Source organism: Chlorocebus sabaeus, chromosome 15 (assembly GCF_047675955.1).
Source record: "Chlorocebus sabaeus isolate Y175 chromosome 15, mChlSab1.0.hap1, whole genome shotgun sequence".
Taxonomy (NCBI): Eukaryota; Metazoa; Chordata; class Mammalia; order Primates; family Cercopithecidae; genus Chlorocebus; species Chlorocebus sabaeus.
In genome coordinates, this window is record NC_132918.1 from 16,786,142 (window position 1) to 16,799,225 (window position 13,084).

The 13,084-nt window shown below is 38.2% G+C and overlaps 1 protein-coding gene across 1 annotated transcript in view; it reads left to right on the forward strand.

Annotated features, from left to right (window-relative positions):
- SPATA16 (spermatogenesis associated 16) overlaps window positions 1-13,084 on the forward strand; it is a 262,274-nt gene that overhangs the window by 179,923 nt on the left and 69,267 nt on the right. The gene's annotated exons all lie outside the window — the stretch shown is intronic.

Below are 13,084 nucleotides of genomic sequence, written 5' to 3' on the forward strand. Positions count from 1 at the left end.
GGGGTGGAGTTGATGTTGCAACAGGGAGGGGAAACATTGAGACCCACAACGCAATCTACCAAAATTGCTCTAGGCCTTCGTTTCTGCTTCTGTTGGCCTTCCAATGAGGAAGCTGGCCTAGGTTAGTGGTTCTTAAACACCAGTCTAGTAACCAACTGCATCAAAGTCACTTAGAAAAACATTTAAAATATTAGATTCCTAGAGTTGAGTGGGATACTAAAAACTATTTTTCTATTGTCCCCCTTCAACCAGGTGATTCTGATGCACAACCCCAGGTATATGTCTCAAAAGCTATTTCCAATTTTTAAGTTAGTGACCAACTTAGACCACCATAGAGTTTATCTGGGACTGCCCAATGTGCAAAGGTATGACATTGGATGACCTGCACAGGTGATCCTGCCTACCTGATAATGCAATTTAAATAATTTATAAGACCCAGATTCTCCCCTCCATCTTCCCACTGTGTAGATTACCTCCCAGTAGATTAGGCAACTTATGTTTCCCATTGTTAACAGTTAACAACTGCTGTCCCCTTCTCCCCATGGTGTAAGTCAGATTTTCCTGTGTACTTCACATCCCTGAAGCAAACCTCTTGGCTGCTTAAGTGTCATATCTAGACAACAATGGGCATGCAATATTCTTTAGTCTCTTGCCTACAAAGAAATTTGTCTATTAAGCTAGACAATATTAAAATTCACAGTTTATGAATTATCATATTTTTCAATTAGAAGACAGACTAAAAAGGAAGTATCCAAACTGAGGTGAGAGGTAAAAGAGAGCTTCCTTTCCTGGGTCCTGCAAAAAGATAAATGTAGAAATAAATTTCTCATCTAATTATTCATTCCTGTTTATATATTCTTTAATGATATGTTTCCATGGTTACCAGTGTTGTTAAATGCTGCCTGTGTTTCATTTTGCTTTGATGCTATTTGAGGTAGTATGCCAGTAGGAGAGGTTCACTTTTAAATGAAAGATGTAATTGAGGCATGTATTCAATCCAAGGTTGAGTGTTCCCATGAAGGAGATAGTGACCGTGACATTATTTGCTGGTTGTATAGTTTTGTGTAGTTCTTCTATTGATGTTCTGAGTGCTGCAGGCATTAGAAAGGAAGGGAAGAAAGGAGGAGGGAGAGAGGGAAGAACCTGAACCATACACATATATAAATTAATGTGTATGTATTTTCCTACCTTTACATATATATAGTGAGAGAGTGAGAGAGAGAGAGAGAGAGACATTGATTTAACTGGACTGTCAAGTAGGTGAGGTTGCTTTTTACCACCCCATTCCTCTCTTCTCCTCATGCTATCCCCACTTCAACCCAACATGTACATGCCAACAGGCAGTTTTTTTTCGAAAATGGGTTAAGTATTCAATTGCTTTGCCTCAGTGTGAATTTCAGCCACAATGCCACCTCTCTGGAGGTTTTTTGCCTTTGAAGCCCCAACTCTTACTGAGAAATAAATGGCTTTATCACCTGCTACCAACACAATGTCAGGCATCCAGATCACACAAGAATTTGAGGGCAGTAATCCTTGCTAGTGCCTCAATATGCCCTGCAAGGGGCAGCATGCTTCACTTGCACATCAGCCTTCTCTGTACATTGATAATTAAGGCTTGTCAGAAAATTCAGGCATCAGAGCTGATACAATCCCCTCTTCTCAGGTGGCTGAGGCAAGAGAATCACTGGAGTCCAGGAGTAGTTAGAAGCTATTGCAGTGGTTCCCAACCTTTTTGGTACCAGGGACCAGTTTTGTGAAAGACAATTTTTCCATAAATCAGGGTGGGGGGATGGTTTCAAGATGATTCAAGCACATTACACTTATTGTGCACTTTATTTTCATTACTATCATACTGTGATACATAATGAAATAATTATACAACTCACCATAATGTAGGATTAGTGGGAGCCCTGAGTTTGTTTCCCTGCACCTACACAGTCCCATCTGGGGATGATGGGAAACAGTGACAGATCATCAGGCATTAGATTCTCATAAGAAACTCATAAACTAGATCCCTCGCCTGAGCAGTTCACAATAGGGTTCATGCTCCTATGAGAATCTAATGCCACTGTTGATCTGACAGGAGGTGGAGCCAGCAATGGGGAGCAGCTGTAAATACAGATAAAGCTTCTCACTGGCCCGCCGCCCACCTTCTGCTATGTGGCCTGGTTGGGGATCTCTGAGCTATAGTAGGCTATAACCACACCCGTGAATAGCCACTGCACTCCAGCCTGGGCAACATAATGAGACTCCATCACTATAAAAATAACAAATAAATAAACCAAAAAATTCAGACATCATAAAAAGCAAAACAATCCTCAGTGACCCCTGAGTAATGTTTATTTTGTATCTTCTTCAGAAATGTCTATTTTTTCAAAATATTCCTGGTTCGGTGTTTCAGTATTATTAGTAGGTGACAGCAGAAGCCCACATGATTTAAATGCAGCTTTTTCGTTAGTCTTTTTGCCTCCTAAATAGCGTTTGGGTTTCTGGTAGTTTTTATAGGAGGAAAAAAAAGTTACTTCCAAATTTCTTTTCATTTTCTCTCATATGAGAAAGATATGAGCTTAGAGATGTAAAGCAATTCAGGCCTTTCTTTCCTTTAACAAATTTAGGTCTAGATATTTGATTCCCAGGAGGCCTGTGGCTATTCTGCATGGTTTCCATGAGGTTACTTTATTTTCATAGAGACTTTGCCTTCCAGTCTAAATTTACAAACATGTTGATTCCTTCTTTGTGCTTGTTTGCATCTGAAAATCAAAACTTGTTATGAGCAAAACCAAATTTAGAGGGTTTTACGGTTATCTATTCTATTTTCCATAGATTTTTATGGGTTATTGATTTACAAGCTTGCAGAGAAATTGAGGTCACTTTTTTTTAGCAGCTGGAGATGTGTAATAACGATTCCATGAAATCATGAAATTTTTTAGGCTGTGTTCACCCAGGTATAAGATAATCTGCAAAGCTCAAAGCTTTTAATGTTTTTATTTCTATTCAGTCATTGTTTTGGTGGTATTGCACACCAATTAAAATAAATTCTCCTCTTTTCTTGAATTCATATGATTGTATTTTCCTTGCTAATTTTTGAAGACTGCCTACTCTATCTGTACCTGGACTGAATCATTCTCTTTTTCGTGGTAATTTTCTCTTTTCCAGGTAATGAGACCTTGGCATTTCAAATGTCAGCCTTTAACATGTGGCATGATTTCGTTTTTCTCAGGATTATAAAGTAACTGCTAAGCTCACCTATTTTTATTCAAGAAAGCATAGGTGCTATTATATATATAGTGCAGCCTACACCAGGAACCAACAACCTATGAGGAACAATAACTTCCAGAAAACCTCAGAAGGATTCTTTCAAGCCTAAACATAGAGGGATGGAAAATACCATCTTTAGCATGGCAAGCCTTCACTTCATTTATTATTTATTCTTCATCAGGTGGAGGTAGGCCTGCTGTAACATTCATATAAGATGCAAATCAGAGATGTAACCAGAGACTGGACAGATAACTTGTAAAGTATAGTGGCAGGTCTCTTGAAGTTAGCACTTTATCTCATTTCATTTAATATTATGTGAAGTTGTGATTTTTTCTTATCACAAAGCACATAGAAATATATATGTATATAATGTATGTGGATCTATATATTATACATGTATTTTGACAAGTCCATTGCATTTCTCACAGGCACAATTGTTTCCCCTCTGAGACATTTTGATGTTAGGATGAAAGCATGGGAAGTCATGTATAGGAGGCCACCTGCCCCATAAAATTATCATCCTGCGATCTGTTCTTTTTAAAATATAAAGTCTTCTGGGAGAGGCCACAACCTGGAAGACATTAATTGCAGACAAAGAAATAATAAAGAAAGGGTTGGGTGCGGTGACTCACGCCTGTAATCCCAGGACTTTGGGAGGCCTAGGCAGGCGGCTCACGAGGTCAAGAGATCGAGACCATCCTGGCCAACATGGTGAAACCCCATCTCTACTAAAAATACAAAAATTAGAAAATCGCTTGAACCTAGGAGGCAGAGATTGCAGTGAGCCGAGATCGCGCCATTGCAAGCCAACCTGGTGACAGAGCAAGACTCTGTCTCAAAAAAAAAAAAAAAGAAAAAAGAAATAATAAAGAAAAATAAAAGGTGTCTGATTGCCAAGCAAAGCTGAAACTTATGTGAGAAAAGAAATTACAGGGAGGCAGGAGAGGACCAGGACAAACTGTGAGTAATATTTCCACAGCACAGTCATCCCTCGTACTAGATTCCAGATACACTCATTTCTCTTGATCTGCACACCACCAAGGTCATGAGCTACTAGCTTCTAAGATGAACAATTCCCTTCTTAGAAGCCTCCATTAGAACTTGCTTCTTCCTGCGAAAGATTCTGCTTCTGCCCTCTGAAGCTTTGTGCAAGAACCTTTCCTATATTTGGAATCCTATCTTAGTGCTGGACAGGACTGTAAACACCATTTACAAGTCAACACAGCATAATGGCTCAGAGGAAAAGGCCCTAAGATGTAACTGATTTGAATCCCATCTCTGTCATGAAGTAGATGTGTGAACTACACCATGTTGTAGAAGCTCTATACAGACTGAGTTTTCCTCAACTATAAAATGGAGTAACAATGCTTGCTTTCCAGCATAGTTTTAGCAAATTCACAGAATAGTTTATCTACAGCACTTAGCCAATGCACAGTGAAGACTCATTCGATAAATAAATGAGTTTTTCAGGTTTATCAGTAAGCCAAATAAAGTCTACATAGAGAGAATCTGAGAACACTTTGCTACCTGATTACAGAAAGTTAGTCCTTGAACCTAAATCTTGTCTCCAGATGAAACGTCCTCAAATCTTTTTAACTTGTTCTCCAATATACACTTCTTCAAAGGTAACCCTGACCTTTCCACTCAAAGTCATCTCAAATAATAGCCCAAAAGATAAAACAAATTCTGAGTAGAAAAAGCAGTACAAGTTTGAGAACCAAGTCACCAAGTCTTTGTCTCAACCCTGCCATAAATTAGTTGTGTGTACTGGCAAGGCATACCCCACTTTAAAACCAATGGTCAAGAAATACAACAAAAAACAACATACAGTTAGGAATAGAAATACCTACCTTCATACAACTAAATGATATATAGAGATGAAATGCACAATGACAAAAAAGGGTCCCAAGCTGTGTTGGCATTTACTACTGAACACAGAGGCTAAAGCTCATTGGTAATACCCAGTTGTCCTTAGGAAATAATTGCAGGTAATGTAGCTATTTATTTCTGCAATACCTTTTAGTGATTCATTTTAAGTCATCAAGAATAAAAGCTCTGTGGCATCCTAAAGAGTCTGGAGGCTGCTGAAACCCACACTTGTAACTCTGAGTTTCTTCCAGCTGGTGTTTCTCTAATGTGCAAGCAGAAAATTATTTGGGGTCTATAGAATACGAACATACTTAAAGTTCTATTTATAAGTTATATATGCTTTGCCGTTAAATAAGCTAGACTGACCTAAGCACGTTATTATTTAAGCTCCCCTATCAAAATGCCGTACATCTAATTTTTGTAAATGTTTCTCCTTGACACTGGCATGCTAGCTGATAACATGTCCTAAATCTAATGAGGGGCCAGTGGACAAAACAGTCTTACTTGTGGCCAGTAGGTGTGAGTGATGAATATTCCATTTTGTGTCAGAATTCTTATAAAGAGGATCTTGATCTGGTTACGGTTTGATGTGGTCTGTTTCTCTGTGCTAGAGTCAAATTCTAGCTGTCTGTGGAGACAGAAATAGATAGTGATGGAAAAAGAAGAAGGGACTCAATGCTTGATCTTATTCTTCCAAGAATTTACAATCTAATTAAAAGAATAAAACGTTGCTCACCATAGAAGAAAGATTGGCTTAGGGGACTTGGGCTGTCATCTTGCTTTCATTTCTGATTTTGTAACCTCAGAGGAATCACCAGTACTCACCAAGCTTTACGTTTAGTGATTATAAAATAATATTTTAGATCCTTTCCATCTCCTCAGTTCTATCTTGAAGGACCATGGAAATAACATTTTACTATAAAATATAAATGATTAAAAGTTAATGCAGGGTAAATGTTAGGCATTAAGTGCAGAAGTTAGTTAATGGATGCATCACACGTAATGAAAACTCTAACCCTAACCATAGTGAATGGTAGACAGTAGCTCAAATAATATATTTATACAATTACATGCATGTGTACATATATATATATGTTCTAGAATTCTGTAGCAGTAACACACTACAAAACTAAATTAAATACTTTAAATTTAATATTATATTTATTATGACTATTTTTAAACAGAAAGGGTTGCAAAGTAGAGAATTCAAAAAAGCTATATAAAAGTCCGTTTCCCTTGCTACAAATAACCTGTTTATACCATTTTTAGTGATTTCTAAACAATGCAAATAAAATTTAAATATTTTTATTTAAACTGCATGAAATATTTATAACTTTCACATCACTGGGCTGACAGAGGTAATGGCAAAGCTGCCAAATATTCTTTTATATTAAGAAAAAATGAAACTTAAAGTGAATGTTCTTTCATAAAATAGCTTCCATAAATCCAGGGTAATATTTCAGAATCAAAATGTTGATCATTGCAGCAGGGACAATCAATCAATTATTACATATTCTATTCTGACACTCCATTATATTAAAATCATCAAACAAATGTAAATCTTGACTGTTACATAAATGATACAGTGATTGTGTTTATAGGGTTGTCTCAAGGTAACATATTTATGAAAATCTGTTTTTAAAGTCAATTCTAAATTTCAAGAAAATTGAAATCTTCCAAATTAAACCAATATGTATATTTTAAAAATTGAATTTGAAAAACGTTGCTCACAAAAATTTATTTTTCCATTTTCCAGAAAATTATTATCGTCATTTAAAATTGCATTATTATTAATGTAATAACAAAGAGTGTTATTAGCCATTAAATACTAAAGGTACCTATCTCGATCATTTATAGCTTGCAAGTATAGTACTGCTTCCTTTGAATTTAATAATGTTAACTCTGAAAATAAAACAATAAAACTGTAATATTCAATCACAAGTAATACCTACCTAGATGGATTTTATGAGAACTAAAGGAAATAGCCTATATAAAAACATTTATCACACTGCTAAATGAAAGGTTGTTGTTTCATCTCTTTAAATGCCATGTTTTTCTTTACTTTTCAAAATAATACACAAGTCTTAGTAGATAAAAAGGGATTATGAGAGAGATACCAAGTTTTATTTATTAGTATTGGTGTGTTAGGGTAGGCTACCGTAACAACCCCAAATTTCAGAAACTTAAAACAACAAAACAATAAATTTGATTTCTCACTCGTAGTCCAACATGGGTATTTCTGATTGGATCTACTCTAATCAGCAACTTGGGAACCGACACTGCTTCCACTGTGTAGTGCCATCTTCCTTCCCACCTGTGAGTCCTATCTGTTTTTGTTTGTTTGTTTGTTTGTTTGTTTGTTTTTGAAACAGAGTCTCACTCTGTTACCCAGGCTGAAGTGCAGTGGCCACAATCTCAGCTCCTGCAACCTCCACTTCCTGGGCTCAAGCAATTCTCCTGCCTCAGCCTCCCAAGTAGCTGGTATTACAGTCGCCCACCACCACGTCTGGCTAATTTTTATACTTTTGAGACAGGGTTTCACCATGTTGGCCAGGCTGGTTTCGAACTCCTGGCCTCAAATGATCTGCCTGCCTTGGCCTCCCAAAGTGCTGGGATTACAGGCATGAGCCACCACGCCCAGCTGAGTCCTCTTTCTTAAGGCAGCCTGACAGGAAAAGAAAATAGAGGATTATGCTAGGCAGAGTTTCGTGGGCCAGGCCTGAAGAAAGTTAATGTCTCTCCCACCTCCATTCCATTGGTCCACATTCTGCCATGATTCACTGCAAGGGAGTCTGGAAAATGCCTATTATGTGCCTGTGAGGTAAAGTCATAATTTTCAAAAAAGAAAGTGAAATACAATATGAGAGACCCTAATTCTAAATTCTATAGAATTTTTTAAAGTCATTTAATAAGTCCTTAGATGGCCGGCCATGGTGGCTCACGCCTGTAATCCAGTACTTTGGGAAGCCGAGGCAGAAGGATCACCTGAGGTCAGGAGTTCAAGACCAGCCTGACTAACATGGTGAAACCCCATCTCTACTAAAAATACAAAAATTGGCCGGGCATGGTGGCAGGCACCTGTAGTCCCAGCTACTCAGGAGGCTGAGTTTGGAGAATCACTTGAATCCCGGAGTGGGAGGTTGAGGTGAGCCAAGATCGCACCACTGCACTCCAGCCTGGGCGACAGAGCAAGACTACATCTCAAAAAAAAAAAAAAAAAAAAAAAGCCCTTAGCAAAGTCACTTAAACCTCTCCAAATCTCAAGAATTGGGCTGGAAGATTCCTAATGTTCCTTCCAGATATAATCTTCTAAATAAATCAGTTTACTCTGATTATGGTCAACCCTAAGACTGGAAGCAATAAAGGAATAATTTGATGATAGTCTATAATAATCATCACCACATTTTCTAATTTCAAGTGACAAGTTTCCCTCTTACTAAACCACTTTCACCAAGCACGTAGTTCAAAAGTTAAATTTGCCCAACTCCTCCAGAAGGAAGGAAGGGAAGGAAGGGAAAGAAAGGGAAAGAAAGAGAGGAAGAGAGGGAAGGAGGGAGGGAGGGAAAGAAGGAAGGAAGGGGGGGGAGGAAGAGAGAGGGGGAGAAGGGAGAGGGGGGAGGAAGGGAGGGAAAGAGAAAGAAAGAAAGAAAGAAAGAAAGAAAGAAAGAAAGAAAGAAAGAAAGAAAGAAAGAAAGAAAGAGAGAGAGAGAAAGAAAAGAAAGAAAGAAAGAAAGAGAAAGAAAGAAAAGAAAGAAAGAAAGAGAAAGAAAGAAAAGAAAGAAAGAAAGAGAAAGAAAGAAAAGAAAGAAAGAGAGAGAGAGAAAGAAAGAAAGAAGGAAAGAAAAGGAAGGGAGGGAGGGAAAGAGAGAAAGAGAGAAAGAGAGAGAGAGAGAGAAAGAGAGAAAGAGAGGGAAAGAGAGAAAGAAAAGAAAGAGAGAAAGAGAGAGAGAGAGAGAAAGAGAGAAAGAGAGGGAAAGAGAGAAAGAAAAGAAAGAAAAGAAAGAGAAAGAAAGAAAAGAAAGAAAGAGAAAGAAAGAAAAGAAAGAAAGAGAAAGAAAGAAAGAGAGAAAGAAAGAAAGAAAGAAAGAAAGAAAGAAAGAAAGAAAGAGAGAGAAAGAAAAGGAAGGGAGGGAGGGAGAGAGAGAGAAAGAGAGAGAGAGAGAGAAAGAGAGAAAGAGAGAGAGAGAGAGAGAAAGAGAGAAAGAGAGAGAAAGAGAGAAAGAAAAGAAAGAAAGAAAGAAAGAAAGAAAGAAAGAAAGAAAGAAAGAAAGAAAGAAAGAAAGAAAGAAAGAAAAGAAAGAAAGAAAGAAAGAAAGAAGAGGAAAGAAAGAAAGAAAGAAAGAAAGAAAGAAAGAAAGAAAGAAAGAAAGAAAGAAAGAAAGAAAGAAAGAAAGAAAGAAAGAAAGAGAAAGAAAAGAGGCTCACACCTATAATCCCAGCACTTTGGGAGGCCAAGGCAGGTGGATCACGAGGTCAGGAGATCGAGACCATCCTGGCTAACACGGTGAAACCCCGTCTCTACTAAAAATACAAAAAATTAGCCGGGCGCGGTGGTGGGCGCCTGTGGTCCCAGCTACTCCGGAGGCGGAGGCAGGAGAATGGTGTGAACCCGGGAGGCGGAGCTTGCAGTGAACCAAGATCGCGCCACTGCACTCCAGCCTGGGTGACAAAACCAGACGCTGTCTAAAAAAAAAAAGAAAAGAAAGAAAGAAGGAAAGAAAGAGAGGGAGAGAGGAGAGGGGAGGGGAGAGGAGGGGAGGGGAGGGGAGGGGAGAGGAGGGCAGGGGAGGGGAGAGGAGAGGAGGGGAGGGGAGAGGAGAGGAGGGGAGGGGAGGGGAGGGGAGGGGAGGGGAGGGGAGAAAAGAAGAACAGAAAAAAAAGAAAGTTACATAATTCTACCATCTCGAAAATGTTTGAGGTTTATAGTCTCTGCCAGCTTAATTCTGGCTACGTTGAGTGCTTTTAAAATTTTACCAGGAAGAATCGGCCCTCTTGAGTTTAGATGAGGGAGACAAATTTTGTTTCTTTCTTTTTTGCTGGTCATGTTTCCCTCTACTTTTATTGCTTTTCTTTTCCTCTGGATGGAATATCTCTCCTTTCTCTCCCGTGGTCTCTCTTGTACAGTCATCCTGGACAAGTTGATTTCTAAGGTAGCAAGGGGTTCTTTTTACTTAGCTACAGTACAAGGAGAAATTATTATAAGTTACTGTTTGTAGAGAAAATGAGCTGCCCACATACACTCTTGGTTTTTGTAACTTGGCTTTAAAACTTGATAAATGTGAGAGTAACAATAGAGAGTTATTAACTCCCAAATGTAAACACTTAATTTCACAGCTTATTTTTGAGTAACAGCAGAGAAAACATAATTAACAGCAATGTACATTTAACAACAAGGCACAAGGACTGATTGTTTTCTCCATTCTCTGCACACGTGCAACATTTACTGACATCAGAGAAGTTCACAGGTCCAGAAAGAATGATTCAATTACAGAATATTTATGTCAAATTAAGAAGTATCATTTGAAATCTGCTTCCATTTTAAGTATAGCTTATTTTTTACAACCAGAAATTCCTTGTCTGGTCTCTTCCTTTATTTGCAAAATCAAGGAAAATCTTTGTTTATAAAAAGTAAATTAAAATCTATCTTTTATATTTTAATGTCTATGATTATATCAAATCTTTCTAGTTTTTAAGTATAATTTTTTAATTTACACATATTAGACTCTTTAAAAAGACAAGTCCAACTCTAAATTGCCAAATTATTATCAACACAAAATGAAAATTTAATCTTTGGTGTCTAAACACAAACAGTCAAAAAAAATCCTACTATTTTAATTAAACAGAAAGGCTAAGTTTTTTCTGGATTATTTCACTAATTAGTTCTTCAATGATGCTATTCAATACCAATAATGCTAAAATATATATGTTATATATGTTATATATATGTTATATTACTCTATTTCTTTACAACAGCAACGTAGGATAGGCTCACAGCGTCAAGATTGTCTGTCTCTAGAAGAATAAGAAATATTAGTACATTAAAACACAAAAGGATGTTTCAGGATCCGGTGCAAGGGTCATCTGTATTCTCATTTCTACTCTATGTTGTACTATTTCTTCCTGGGGCTATGATAATTTCCTTTAAGAAACATCTCCATGGAGAATACAATTTCTATTTGTAAATTACATACTCTCTCTATTTACTCACCCACTTCCTTACCCATCATCTTCAGGTTGGAGGGCAGAATCCATGGAAGAACCCATCTCTATTGGTTCTCAGTGGAGAAAGAGGGAGGCCACTCTCCAGCGCATACCCTCCTAAGTGAGAGCCCTGTTAAGGCCCAAAGGCAACACCTTGAGCATTAAGCCAAGAGTACAGATCCTTCAACGAGCAGATCAAGCTGCCACATGAAAACCTACACTTCTGCCACTTTTTAAAAAGCTGGTGTAGGTTCTTGGGCACGAGTCTTACCATCCCCACTGTGAGATGGCTTCGCCAAGCTACCCTGCCAGCAGTCACTTAAGCTGCCAGCAGTTGGAAAAGAAATGGGGTGGAGAGAGTGTTTTCTTCTATCCTGGCCTGACTAGGATATCGCTAATGTCTTTCTGGAAGCAAACTGGAGGATTAGGTACCTTTGCTAAATTTTTTAATCCAGAAATTAAAGCAAAATACCCTTCAGCAAGATATTCAGAGACCATCAGAAAGCTGTTTATGAGTTAGAAACTGTTACGGGCTGAATTGTATGCCTCCAAAATTCATCTGTTGAAGTCCTAACCCCTAGTACCTCATAGTGAGACTACATTCCATTAGCTCACACTCAGCCACAGTTGGAGACAGAATCTTTAAACAGGTAATTACATTAAAATGAGGGCTTTAGAGTGAACCCTAATCCAACATGAGTGCATGCTTATAAAAAGAGAAAATTAGAACACACACACACACACACACACACACACAGAGGAATGACCATGTGAAGACACGGGGAAAGACAGCCATCTACAAGCCAAGTAGAGAGACTCTCAGAAGAAACCAACCCTGCTGACACCACAGTCTTGGACTTTCTGTCTCCAGAACTGTGAGAACATAAATTTCTGTTGTTTAAGGCACCCAGTCAGTAGTACTTTGTTGTAGCAACCCTAGGAGACTGATACGGGAACCAACAGCTTACAAAGGCAGTAAAGTCAGCCATGACCTTAGAACTGAGGTCTAGAGCAGCTTTCGTCCTTGGCACATCACTGCACACATGCCTGTGCAACCACACGCCTGATGGTCTGGACAGGCCATCCCAGAATCAGTTCCAGCAGTGAACATAGGTAAGCACCAAACTGGAGGAATTATTCCTCCTCCTCAGTATAAAGGATCTTCATTTTTGCTGAAGGACTAATACTTGGTGCCTAAACACCTTATTTGAATTCCTAATCCACAACTCAATCCCAGACCTGCTGCCTGCATTATCCCCAGTAGCCTTCCAAAGCTGGCATCCAGGTCTCCACATTCAGCAATTCCTTGTCTCTTCCTTTATTTGCCATGCACTCCATCACTAACTCCATCTGAGGGCTGGCTCTGGGTTTGGAAGAACTGCTATGTATTTTCTGTTCCCCATTCAGTTCCTTGAACTTGAACAGGACAATGTTGAAGGCAATGTAAGTTCTAGCATTCAATTATCCAATAATTTGTTGAATTTCATTGAGAAATTTGTCCACTAATTTTTACATAATTTTAAAGCTAATCTCAGAGAAAGGAAGACCCTTTGCATCCAGAAAATTATTGCAAAACTGCTCTTTTACAAGCAATGTAGATGATCATAGAGGCATTCGAAGTCACTAAGAAATGAAGTAAGCAATGAACAAGTTTATTTAGACTTCTCAGTTTAAAATCAACTCCTTGTTGCTTTTATTATCAATGGAAAACTTGTTTTCAAAATACTATGATGGTAATAATGTAAATTATCATTTG